We start from the raw sequence: 13,679 nt of genomic DNA on the forward strand, positions 1-13,679 counted from the left end.
CCTGTGATCTCCCAACCGCCAGTCTGTAGGTTTGTGATTAGGACACATCCTGGGGATTGTGTTTACAAACATTTACCATACCGTTCACCATCCCCCACCCCCCTATGTTGACTATACTGTATGTTGATTTTTGACTTTGTTTAGAGCAGTGAATTCTCTTCCTCTCTGCAGCAGAGAGCTAAGCGCTGTCAGACCGGACCTAACCCTAACCCTGAAAAGTATTATCATCTGAAATTAATCATTATGTTATTAGTATTAAATACATATAAGTATTTTTACAACTTGTATTTAGAAATACTCTCTAATTATTGATGCATAAATGTGTTCATCCATTCAATGTGGCATCTGCTATAATGGGGTTAATGTATGATATGACTTAATAATACAATACATTATATAATATATGATATGATAATTACATTTTAATTTGATTAATTTCTTATTTCATAGTTTCTCATTATTATTATTTTTATCGCTGATCTTATTTTTGATTTTATTAATCTGTGTGAATCTGTGCTGTCCTGTTTTTCACTCTCACCCTGTTGCTGTTTGAACTACTGAATTTCCCCACGGGGATTAATAAAGGTCCATCTTATCTTATCTTATCTTAATGTATAAGTTGATTTACTTCGATCTACTGTACTGTGTAAAAACACCACAACAATATTACAAAAAATATACTGCATAAAGCAAAGTATTGTAAAGGTAAAAGTATGAGCATAACAAATAAAGAAGTGTAAACATTTACATTATTATGATTATTTAATATATAAAGACTATATATTATTCAATTACAATTAAAGCTGCAAGCAGCGTTGAGCGGGTCTTCGACGCTCCGCAGGCTGTTGTCCGCACGTCGAGGTGTGTGTGTAGGTGTCTCGAGCTGTTGAGGGACGGACCATTAACTGTCATCTGAAGTCTGGTGCAGTTTGGAAGCTTTTCCATTGACTTAAGACAACTTCGTGTTTTACGGCGAGTGATTCGTTGCCATGGAAACGGCATATGATGACATCCCAGAATTGGCGTAGAGCTGTTGAGGGCCGGACCATTAACTGTTATCTGAAGTCTGGTGCAGTTTGGAACCTTTTCCATTGACTTAAGACAACTTCGTGTTTTACGGCGTGGGATGCGTTGCCATGGAAACGGCATACGGTGAGATCTCAGATTTCACGTAGAGCTGTTGAGTCATGGACCAGTGATATAAAAGTGAAGATTGGGGGACGATGGGACCGTGTCCATTGGATTTACAGCGACACCGTGTTTTATGGCGAGGGATTCGTTGCCATGGCAACAGCTTTTGAGGAAAACTCACTTTTGTCATATTAATGTGTTGAGGGCCGGACCATTAACTGTCATCTGAAGTCTGGTGCAGTTTGGAAGCTTTTCCATTGACTTAAGACAACTTCGTGTTTTACGGCGAGTGATTCGTTGCCATGGAAACGGCATACGGTGAGATCTCAGATTTCACGTAGAGCTGTTGAGGGCCGGACCATTAACTGTCATCTGAAGTCTGGTGCAGTTTGGACCATTTTCCAATGACTTAAGACAACATCGTGTTTTACGGCGAGTGATTCGTTGCCATGGAAACGGCATATGATGACATCCCATAATTGGCATAGTGCTGTTGAGGGCCGGACTAGTAGCCATGATCTGAAGTCTTGTGCAGTTTGGACAATTTTCCATTGATGTAAGACAACATCGTGTTTTACAGCGAGTGATTCGTTGCCATGGAAACGGCATACGATGAGATCTCAGATTTCACGTAGAGCTGTTGAGGGCCGGACTAGTAGCCATGATCTGAAGTCTGGTGCAGTTTGGAACATTTTCCATTGACGTAAGACAACATTGTGTTTTACGGCGAGTGATTCGTTGCCATGGAAACGGCATACTGTGAAATCTCAGATTTCACGTAGAGCTGTTGAGGGCCGGACCAGTAGCCATCATCTGAAGTCTGGTGCAGTTTGGAACATTTTCCATTGACGTAAGACAACATCGTGTTTTACGGCGAGTGATTCGTTGCCATGGAAACGGCATATGATGACATCCCATAATTGGCATAGTGCTGTTGAGGGCCGGACCATTAACTGTCATCTGAAGTCTGGTGCAGATTGGACCATTTTCCATTGACTTAAGACAACATTGTGTTTTACGGCTAGGGATGCGTTGCCATGGAAACGGCATACGGTGAGATCTCAGATTTCACGTAGAGCTGTTGAGGGCTGGACTCGTAGCCATCATCTGAAGTGTGGTGCAGTTTGGAACATTTTCCATTGACTTAAGACAACATCGTGTTTTACGGCGTGGGATGCGTTGCCATGGAAACGGCATACGGTGAGATCTCAGATTTGACGTAGAGCTGTTGAGGGCCGGACCATTAACTGTCATCTGAAGTCTGGTGCCGTTTGGAAGCTTTTCCATTGAATTAAGACAACATCGTGTTTTACGGCGTGGGATGCGTTGCCATGGAAACGGCATACGGTGCGATCTCAAATTTCGCGTAGAGCTGTTGAGTCATGGATCAGTAATATAAAAGTGAAGATTGGGGGACGATGGGACCGTGTCGATTGGATTTACAGCGACACCGTGTTTTACGGCGAGGAATGCGTTGCCATGGAAACGGCATACGGTGAGATCTCAAATTTTGCGTAGAGCTGTTGAGTCATGGATCAGTAATATAAAAGTGAAGATTGGGGGACGATGGGACCGTGTCGATTGGATTTACAGCGACACCGTGTTTTATGGCGAAGGATGCGTTGCCATGGAAACGGCATATGATGACATCCCAGAATTGGCGTAGAGCTGTTGAGGGCCGGACCATTAACTGTCATCTGAAGTCTGGTGCAGATTGGACCATTTTCCATTGACTTAAGACAACATTGTGTTTTACGGCTAGGGATGCGTTGCCATGGAAACGGCATACGGTGAGATCTCAGATTTCACGTAGAGCTGTTGAGGGCCGGACCATTAACTGTCATCTGAAGTCTGGTGCCGTTTGGAACCTTTTCCAATGACTTAAGACAACATCGTGTTTTACGGCGAGTGATTCGTTGCCATGGAAACGGCATATGATGACATCCCATAATTGGCATAGTGCTGTTGAGGGCCGGACCATTAACTGTCATCTGAAGTCTGGTGCAGTTTGGAACCTTTTCCATTGACTTAAGAGAACTTCGTGTTTAACGGCGAGTGATTCGTTGCCATGGAAACGGCATATGATGACATCCCAGAATTGGCGTAGAGCTGTTGAGTGCTGGACCATTAACTGTCATCTGATGTCTGGTGCAGTTTGGACCATTTCCCATTGACTTAAGACAACATTGTGTTTTATGGCGAGGAATGCGTTGCCATGGCAACGGCATATGATGAGATCTCAGATTTCACTTAGAGCTGTTGAGGGCCGGACCATAAACTGTCATCTGAAGTCTGGTGCAGTTTGGAAGCTTTTCCATTGACTTAAGACAACTTCGTGTTTTTTGGTGAGGGATTCGTTGCCATGGAAACGGCATACGGTGAGATCTCAGATTTCACGTAGAGCTGTTGAGGGCCGGACCATTAACTGTCATCTGAAGTCTGGTGCCGTTTGGAAGGTTTTCCATTGAATTAAGACAACATCGTGTTTTACGGCGAGTGATTCGTTGCCATCGAAACGGCATATGATGACATCCCAGAATTGGCGTAGAGCTGTTGAGGGCCGGACCATTAACTGTCATCTGAAGTCTGGTGCAGTTTGTAGACCCTCCAGAAAAACGCGATTATGCGATCGCATAATTTACCGCATAATCAGCAAAATGGCGCAGATTTTTAAAAGGGCGCATATTTATTAAAAGGTTGCATAATCCCCGCATTTTTCCACACAAAGTTGAGGGAAAAAAAAGTTAACGTGAAGTAGTGATGTCATCAGCTCGCGCAGGTAAACAACACCGTAGAGTGAATGTGTGGAACTCACACGAGAGAGAAAACAACAAGATCAGCGCCATATAGATTATTATATACTATTATACTATTATTATTATATACTATTATACTATTATACGGCTCTGACCAAGATGAAAAAATCGAATCCATCTCATTTGCCTACGAACATTTCTGCTAAAGACCGGGCAAAGCAGTACCCCGATGTCTTGAACGAAAGTGGGGGGAAACTATTCTGCACCCCGTGCAACTGTGTGTTGGAGCATAAGAGAAAACTTTGATTCATTCAAACATTCTAAAATGCTTTCTGCTGCTGCGGACAAGAAAGTCAAACAACTCGCGTTCACCGAGGCATCAACCTCCAAAACCCTTTCGAGGGCTACAAAAACGAGGTGAGTAGCCTACAAGATTGAAGCTGGTCAGATAACGAACGAGTAAATGAAAACAGAATGAGGCGGAGAAGAGTGTGTGTGTGTGTGTGTGTGTGAGAGAGAGTGATTAAAATAGCCCATATATAAATACATAAATAACACTTTGTGATGTAGCTTGCTTCTAGTATGCTTGTTTATCATACAGATGAAGCGTCTTATTTTGGACAGTTTAAAGTGCGAGGGTCGTGATCGGTTCATGCACGTTCCGTGATGGCCGGCCGGCCCCCAGTCAGACTTGATACCGCCCCCATGATAAATACATTTAATTATTGTGAAGCCAGCTGCAATGGATCATTGATCCACCAGGGGGTGCAGTGGGGTTCCACACTGGAGTCATGTGAAATCAACTTCTAAATAATAGATGTTGTTTAGTCGGAAAAAACGAACGAGCCGGCTCTCCCGATTTTTAATCCTAATTTAATCATCATCATTGATGTTTATGTTCGCCGAATTGACATGAAATCACTGACAAATATGAATATTCTGTATTCAACTTCATTGAAACGATCAGGATGGGTGTTATTTTTCCCCACAATGACCAAGTCGCTGCAAATGATCCCATGTATTACATGTACATGGCCACATTCTCAACAAAGTTACGTAACGAAACATTCTGTATTCCTTGCTTACTTTTTATTTAATGCTTTATAACAGCTGGAATAGTTCGTTTAGAACAGGCACCTCACTCGCAATCTGCTCCTCCGCAACGCCTACCACCTACCTCCGGCTGAAATTATGAATGTACAGTAAGGCATAGTAATCATAGATAACACGGCAGGGTCCGTTACAGTTTGTTTTCATCTGATTTCAAATATTTCAAATGTCTGAAGTTAATAAATACATTCTCAGTGTTCAAGTCAATAATAGTCATATAAGAAAAGTACTGATCTAATAACAGAGATTTTATAAGGACTTTTCAATGTTCGACATCGCTCATGTGAAATACAGTAAACTGGATGTTGTGGTGCCGAGAGGCGGGGTATCAAAAGTACAAGCTAAACTTTTATTTAGCATCTGAACACACTTGTAAACAACGTGATGCCCGGGAAGCGAAGACCCGGCGGAAACAGCTGGTCTGGTTCACTAAAATGTCCGTGTACAGTATATCTGGTACTAATGTATAGCGGATCTTTGTTAAGATCCATATGTCACGGATAGAACTATATATTGAGCTTTAAAACAAATGATATATATTATAATAAAATAAACACCGGCTGTTGTTATGCCTGCTGTAACGTTTACTTTCTCCGTTCTCCGCTTAAGTAATTATTACTTCCTGGTTAGCTTTCCGCTCGAAATTTAAATCTGAAAATGGCAAAATAACGGAGAAAAAAACGTTCATAGAGAAGACGACAACAATTGTCACTTGCACTTGTCATTTAGCATCTGAACACACTTGTAAACAACGTGATGCCCGGGAAGCGAAGACCCGGCGGAAACAGCTGGTCTGGTTCACTAAAATGTCCGTGTACAGTATATCTGGTACTAATGTATAGCGGATCTTTGTTAAGATCCATATGTCAGTAGAGATGGGATGGCAGAAGGTGCTATATATATATATATATATATATATATAATTCCAAAGCTGGTAAAGACCTTTCAAATTTAGCAATAATAGTCATATAAGAAAAGTACTGATTTGTTCTTGAATCAACTTTTTTATGGAAAATGTTTTATGTAATTTTATTTCATTTTAAATAAAATGAAAGACATTCACAGTTAATGTAATTAGATATACATTATTAATGCCATACATTTTTAAATGTAATTAGATATACATTATTAATGCCATACATTTTTGCATAAATATTTATTCAGTATGATAGCTGTCTAACAGAAGTTAAATCCATTTCTCACTTATTCTGACAATGTACATAACCCCAAATAAAAGAACCCAATAAAAATAGTTGTTAAATAATAGTGAAGTCACGTTGTAATAACAATAACTCATCTCTCTCGGTTTTTTTTTGTTTTCTTTGTGTGCTTTGCCAAAAGCCACTGTGTCAAGTGTCCTAGTTGGGTTACCGTAACGAACAGCAGCCGGCTCTCGATTTTTAATCCTAATTTAATCGTTTATGTTCGCCGAATTGACATGAAATCACTGACAAATATGAATATACTGTATTCAACTTCATTAAAATGTTATTAACGTGCCTAAACTCAGTAATTCACTAAAAATTACTGATCCCTCCGCGTCGCGGAGGGATCTTGATCCCTGGGTGTTATTTTTCCCCATAATGACCAAGTCGCTGCAAATTACCCCGCTTATTACATGGCCACATTCTCAACAAAGTAACGACATGACTCCCAATATTAATTAAAATGCTTTTATGGATTTAGAAAATATTTTTATTGATTTAAAACATAGTTCTATGTATTGATTTAAATTTACATGCATCCGCTAAGAAAAATAGTCCGTTGTTACCGTTTTTTAAACAGTCAGAATGAAACGGCAGCTCTCAGCTGTGTGTTCACACTCCTAACTCTGATCTTTCTTTTCCAACAGTTAAGTTAACTGTAGGTTACTCTGAGTGACAAGCTTACAGTTAGTGAAGTAACACTTTTTTTTTGTGAGTCACGACCTCGCTGTTTCATTCTAACATAACGCTCCAAATATGACTGTTTCCACTCGGACTTCAATACAGCAACACCATTGTTTGGTTTCCATGGTAGCGTGTCTCTTTAGTAGCGTGCACTCCTTTCCTGTAAATTACAGGTCCAGCCAGGCAAAACAGTAATATGAAATATGAACGTTAGTTTTTAACTGAAATGATCAAATAAAGTCAAAATGTCACAGTGTTTACAAACATTGACCATACCGTTCACCAGCCCCCACCCCACTCTTTGTTTAAAACGAATTGGCCATCGGAATGTGTGTGTCCCAACCCCCCCCTGTGATATCTCTTCACAGGGGGGAGAGAGTTAGACGCTCGTGAATTGTCAACGGGGGGGGGGCCTCTCTGCACGGAGGAGCCGCGGAGAAGTGAATCACAGTGATCTGCTATTTTAAAGTAAATTCAACACATATCGACCCTAAATATAGCATATATTAAGAACGAGAAAGTGTTAACATCGTTTTTTGTAAACATATGACCAATGTGCGAGGGTGATGACATCAGAGCATCGTCCTATGGGCTTAGCCCCGGACAGGTACAACAGGTATTCACTCAGAGGGGGGTAGTTACCCATTTACATGTCAAAAAGCAACATACAGTAGGCGGGTGGGGGATGGTGAACGTTTACATTTCTCTACAGCAGTGGTTCCCAAACTTTTTGTGCCCAAGGCACACCAAAGGACAAGTAAAAATCTCAAGGCACACCTATTGTGCGAAATAGCCCTTATAACACGTGTTATCACTCATATCATGTAAAATATCTGTAAATGTGCATAATTATTTACTAATGCCAAATAAAATGTATAGATAGAACAATCAGTGGTTCAAGTTAGTATATTCCTCAGTGTAACATATCCACTAGTTGCAAAGCTTAAACATTTTTATATATTTTTTTATTTTAAGGGAAAGGATGTTTTCACTACTCAGTTTGTCAACTATGTTACGGACAAACTTGATGTCATTACAATCATTTGATTAAGTCCTGCACTTCAAGTAAAATCAAATTTGAAAGGCTCTTGAGTCTATTCTACCATATATCCAAAGATTTTTTAAAGTTTAAAAAATAATTGTATTAAAGTTTTGTTTTTTCATGTGATATGTTCAGCACTGTCATTAAGTTTAGGGATATTTTGTATTATAAAACTACCATACAGGTCATTTTGATAGTTTTAAGAGATGTCATGTAAAACTCCAACCTGTGTAGATATACATTATACTATAAAGGATATCAGAAGCACTATTTTAGATATTTTAAATTTGAAAAAATGAGGTGCAACATAGTTGACAATGAAAGTCAAACATTTGACGCAAATAACATAGTTGACTGGACACATTATTAACCATCAGCACTATGTTAATTTCAAGGCAGAAGTGCAAAATTCCATTGATAATGATGTGTAATGACGTCTACATGTCGTACAAATTGTCAACTAGGTTACCTGTCAACTAAGTTACTACAGTTATTACAGTACTGGGTAACTCAGTTGACAGGTAACCTAGTTGACAATTTCCCTATTTTGACCCATCATTTCAATGGTAGGCCTTGCCTGGATGACCACATGTCATTTTCTTGAACAGGTTAACATCACATTTGCACATATAATTGAATTAAAATCATTAAACAATTGTAAACCATAACAATGTACGTAACATTGTTGATTGTCAATGAGTATATTAATTGACCATGTGCTATTATACATAAAATATTGTAAAAATGTAGAGGACAATCACCACAGTGTGTTCAAAATGTCTGCCAAAGAGGAACATGGCATCATGTGATGCTGGTGACATGGTATTGGGACAAACAATTTTTGAGTTAAAGGGGGAAGTTCTGTTAGTAACATAGTTGACAGAACTTTTGCGGACATTCATATATTAAGATATTTAAATTATTTAAAGGGGGAAATCAATTAAAAATATGTTATTATTCTTTAGTATTTAGACTTTTGAAATAAATGAATCATTTTTTAAATTTACTTTAATGGTTTTTATTCATTATTTTGAATCCAAGACACCCTCAACTGAAAAACGGACATAGCAAAAACTGACAATTTAAGAACATCATGACACATTTCAAGCTAAATAAAGCATAGGATGCACATAATGTTTGTGTGATATTATAACATGCTTTCCAATAATAGGCAAAATATGATATTTTTGAAGAAAATAGTTAGAATAATTATAATTATCATCAATGGACATCAATGGACATGGAATGTACCCTAAATTGTAGAATCACTCAGCAGTTACATACACCAAACCTTTCAGTTATATTCCTATCAATATTATGAAGGCTTTTACAGAAGGGTTTGGTCATATATAATTCATAGCCTGAATTATATAACATTTTATACCTAAAAACATGGTGAAAATTGATATTTTAGGGCTGTTGACAGTATTTTCTGATTTATGGAGTGATAAAAAGAGATATCCAAAATCCCTTCTGTAAAAGCCTTAGATACTAATATGACTACAAAATGAAACAATAATTTTGATCCTGGCTTTATCCAAAGTTCAGATTTCGGTTCCTGAAATGTGTTAAAATATGCGCATATTTCATGAGATAATGGTTCATTTGGATATTTAAACATGCTATTTCAGAAAACTTGTAATACAAAAAACAATTGCCTTATTGTAAGTAATTAACTGGAGAAATATTTAGCTGATATCTTTAAGTTAAAAATACCCTATTCACCTGGGGTGTCTCGCCTTAATTAGATGTTTGATAAGTGCAGATCACATAGTAAAACACGTACACAGATACATTATTTTGTATTTTTATTAAATTCGACAATGTCAATTTCACTTTCCACTATGTCCACCGTTGTTTTTCACAACCAATGGCAGAACTTTATTGAGGCCTGTAATTAGTCAACTACAGGTCTCTTGAGTCAGTCTTTTTCTTCCAAAAAGCTTGTGACAAGATGTTATTGCTCTTGGGGCATTAAAAACAAGATTTTAACTTTAGTTTTTTATATAATATCTGCATTTTCTATTGTGAAAAACTAAGTCTTAGTTATTTAATATATAGCGCCATCTCCTGGTTAAACCCTGAAATTGGAGAATAGTGGGAGGGCCTAACATTCCTGAATACTGGTCTTTGGCAGGCAACTGGCTGGCAACTGGCTGGCAGTCGGCAGGAAGCTGTATGCTGGGGTCCAAAATAAGAGGCTCCATCTGTAGGAACTCTTTAAAAGGGCTCACTTTCATTCAGTAGTAGCTTATGGCGCGTTTCCACTACAGCGCGCAGCCCGGTTTAAGAGGGCTGTGACGTCAGCGGCCCGTTTGTGGTTGCGTTTCCACTTGGCCTAGTACCGGCCGGCTGGTCCTAATTCTCAGTTTTTCTGGCCTCATAAAATCGTGGGGCCAGGGCCGAGACAACCGGGCTGTGTTTGTGACGTCAACGCTCTCGGCTGCTGATTGGTCGGAGAGAATCGTCACAATCTGCGCGCGAGATAATCCATTTTTACAAACAGCATTTTTGTTAACAGAGGAGCTACAACAATGGCAAAGAAAAGCACACCATGGTCGGTCGAGGAAGTGACGACGTCCATTATATTGCAGATGATAAGGTCCAGCGGGTGCTCGACGGGACAACTCGCAATATCAAAGTCTTTCAGGAGGTCTCTACACAGACACTGGACTCTCCAACGGCGTTACTGGAGTCTGCATGGTACGTTTTTGCTAACGCTGTTATTTGCTTGAAAGCTTTGTGTCCCTGCTTTGTGTCCCTATCTGTTTTAAAGCTCACTTCTAACAAATAAGTCTATTTTATCCTTACATTTATGTTCGACAACCCCGATGGAGCCCCGAAGGCTAGCTAGGCAGATAGCATTAGCGAGAGCTATTGTTTGCTAACACCATATGTGCCATTGTTTACGTTCAGTTTGTCTTTTCTATAGTTGTTGTTGCTATTTATAGTATTGTGCTGCAGTAGTTTGTGGAATTTACAAGTCATGTTTCTGTTCTAGATGATTACATTGGGACTAGCGAGGAGGAACAGTTCCGAACAACGTCCTCTGCATCAACAGCACAAACCGAGGAGGAGAGGATCTGGCCCTGCAGGAACGGCAACTGGCCCAGCAGAATCAATGCCATGTCTTATCTTATTGCTTGTTGATAAATAATTGCACCCACCAGCGATCGCACAGAAAGATGGCATCATCTAGGCGTCCCTCTGCAGTCAGAAATATCATAAACACCATCGTCCACAAAGCACTGTACAGGGGTTTATGGATTTAAGAGAATACTTATCACAGTGAAACCTTTATCATCTGTTGCAATTAAAGCAAATAAGAGAATAAATACTTGGTTAAATAATACATTTTAACTCTTTAGCAGGACAACTCTGCATACTGTTTGAAATTGAGTTTGCTAGCTTGAGGTCCTCCTCTAAAACATAACATTACATATTTTGTAATGGTATTAAGAATACATGATAAATACATGTAGAAAAATTACTCAATTGTAATACCCTCGTTGTGCTAGACTCAAACACATTGCTTATATATTTCAAAGAGAAGAGAACAAAAGAAAACACCTATACAAAGAGAGCGGTGCACAGCGCTTAATATTTACTTGCACTATATTTCTGTTGATCTGGGTTATTGTGTTGCACTGTTGGAGGAGCCTGTGACCTAAGATGTTCATTGTCATAACTACACTAGCTATGTTCGTATGACAAAATAAAAAACCTTGAACCTTGAGGCTGTGTCTTTCAGACAAACCATCATAATCATATTATTTTATGCTGTGGATACTTTAGCCTCCATCCATGTTAACAATTTTTTACACTTGCATTTATGAATATAGTTCTGTTGTGTTTTACACTTTTGTATTTATGTTTATAGTTTGCTTTGATATTTGCTTAATTTATTAGATTATTATTATGGGGGCAGTACTGGTGCTTGAAATTCAAATATTTACTAAATAGTCAATTCTGATAACATTTTTTTGGTTTAAATAATTTGACAAACACATGTATGTGAAAAAGAAAAGATGTATTTATGTTCAATACAATACAATGAATATTTAGGTATTACACGTAGGTTTTCCTCAGGCATCCTGAAGTTCTCCACCCACTGAGTGTGTGTGAAAGATGGAACAATCACATTCCACCACTCGGTAGCTCGGTCGGTAACTTCTGAAATACACAAACAAAAGCATACATATTTTAATACGTAAAAGTGGTAGCTACAATTAATTAAATACTTGAAATACTTTGGTCGTATAGGGAGCGTGAGCCTAAACACATTGCTAGTTAGCGAACGTTAGCTTACCAAGTAGCATTGTAGTTAGTAGTGATTCGAGTCGTCCTGTAGTCTCTGCGGCGTAGGAGGACTGCCCGAACTCTCGCGTCAGCTTCTTCTATACCTCGTCTTGCTATACGTCGCCTCTTTCGAAACAACTCTTGTCTATTTCTTGTGATAATAAACCACACAGCAAAAAACAAGCAAACGATCACTTTCACATCTCCATTGTTGTGTCGCATTGAAGATGACGTCACGGCAGTTTTAAGCAGCGTCGCTCCGCCTACACTGTGTTACTATAGATACTGACCCGGTTCCTAAACTGTAATGGAAACGCGCCACAAAGTGAGCTGGTCCTAACGAGGCCGGGCGCGGCCAAAGGAGGCCGAGCGGGGCCGAGCGAGGCTGTGTAGTGGAAACGCGGCACTAGTAACAGGGTGTGGGAGAAGAATCACCTTTTTTCCGCCTCCCGCATATTTCGCAACTTTTCGCATATTTAGCATATTTCCGCATATTTCGCAACTTCACCGCATAAAATCACATAAAAACCCCGCATGTTTAATCGCATAATCAAGGATTTTAGCCCGCATAATCAAGGATTTTAGCCCGCATAATCAAGGATTTTAGCCCGCGTTTTTCTGGAGGGTCTAAGTTTGGAACATTTTCCATTGACTTCAGACAACATCGTGTTTTACGGCGAGTGATTCGTTGCCATGGAAACGGCATATGATGACACCCCATAATTGACATAGTGCTGTTGAGGGCCGGACTAGTAGCCATGATCTGAAGTCTGGTGCAGTTTGGACCATTTCCCATTGAATTAAGACAACATCGTGTTTTACGGCGTGGGATGCGTTGCCATGGAAACGGCATACGGTGAGATCTCAGATTTCGCGTAGAGCTGTTGAGTCATGGACCAGTGATATAAAAGTGAAGATTGGGGGACGATGGGATCGTGTCCATTGGATTTACAGCGACACCGTGTTTTATGGCGAGGGATTCGTTGCCATGGTAACACCATATTAAGTAACATCACATTTGACGTAGAGCTGTTCAGGGCCGCAGTGTTAACCATCACGTGAAGTTTGGTGGCGTTCTGAGCATGTCAGTTGGTGTTATGACATCATCGTGTTCCATGGCATTTGATGGGCCTAGCATAAATCGCGTTTTTTGACGCCTTTTTCGACGCCAAATTCAAAATGGCCGACTTCCTGTACGTTATTTTATACCCCTCCAAGAGGCTTTTTTGTTTGCCTCCGCACCTTAGATATGCGTAGCGAGTTTCGTTAAAGAGTTAACGTTAAAAACGGAAGTGGGCGTGGCCTACGCAATTTTTGACGTAAAGTTCCGGGACCAATTACACATCTCAAGTTGCAGCACTTCTGACGCACGTGCAAAATTTGTTGAGTTTTCACATATGTGGCGGGGGTCAAAAGTGCGCGCGATCTTCTAAAATAATAATAATAATAAAT

Source organism: Trematomus bernacchii, unplaced genomic scaffold, assembly GCF_902827165.1.
Source record: "Trematomus bernacchii unplaced genomic scaffold, fTreBer1.1, whole genome shotgun sequence".
Lineage (NCBI taxonomy): Eukaryota > Metazoa > Chordata > Actinopteri > Perciformes > Nototheniidae > Trematomus > Trematomus bernacchii.